Raw genomic sequence first — 777 nt, 5'->3', positions numbered from 1 at the left:
ACAGATTTGTTAGATTTAATTTATAGTGAAAACTATGCAGTGTTATTTTACATTTGATTATTAAATTTCTGTACCTGAATACTGTTAGCCTTACCTGAAAAATATAAAGCACTGCTTATTTCATTTGTATCTTTGTTCTGTTATTTATCTACGCTTGTCATTTGTTTATTTCCTATGCTGATTTACTCGCCGACAAAATCACCCCCGTCACTGATTATTTTTTTTTCCAAATAGAGCTATTGAAGTCATCTGATTTTTTTTCCATATCGCAGAAAAAATATATATCGCAATGTGAGTTCTTTCCAATATCGTGCAGTCCTATGCAAGATCCAGTGAGAAGCGTTTGAATTCACAGCAGAATGAATAAGGTTGCTGCGAGAGCGTGAGAAGTAGGGTTGCACGTAGAGTTGTAACGGTACAAATCATGTTGTGGTGTTCTCATGATGGTTTTTGTCTCAAAGAGGTTCAAACAGATTTATAGTTTAATTATGCAATAGATTTTTATATTTTTAGTAGGGATGCCACTTTTTCCAGTACTCGCCCGATACCGATACTTTTATTTTTGGTACTTGCCGATACCGCGTACCGATACCAATATTTTTATTGCATTTGTACATTTTTAAAATATTGGGTACAGAAACCAAAATAGTATGTATAATGTTAGTTGGTTAACTTCATTTATCAAATAGATACAGTCAAACCAAAATTTATTCAGACACCTTCAACATTTCTCACATTAGAAAATGGTAATAAAATATAACAAGAACTCAGAGTTAA

This window comes from Sinocyclocheilus rhinocerous, unplaced genomic scaffold, assembly GCF_001515625.1.
Source record: "Sinocyclocheilus rhinocerous isolate Xijiao unplaced genomic scaffold, SAMN03320098_v1.1 scaffold1173, whole genome shotgun sequence".
NCBI lineage: Eukaryota > Metazoa > Chordata > Actinopteri > Cypriniformes > Cyprinidae > Sinocyclocheilus > Sinocyclocheilus rhinocerous.
This window is presented reverse-complemented; position numbering follows the sequence as displayed.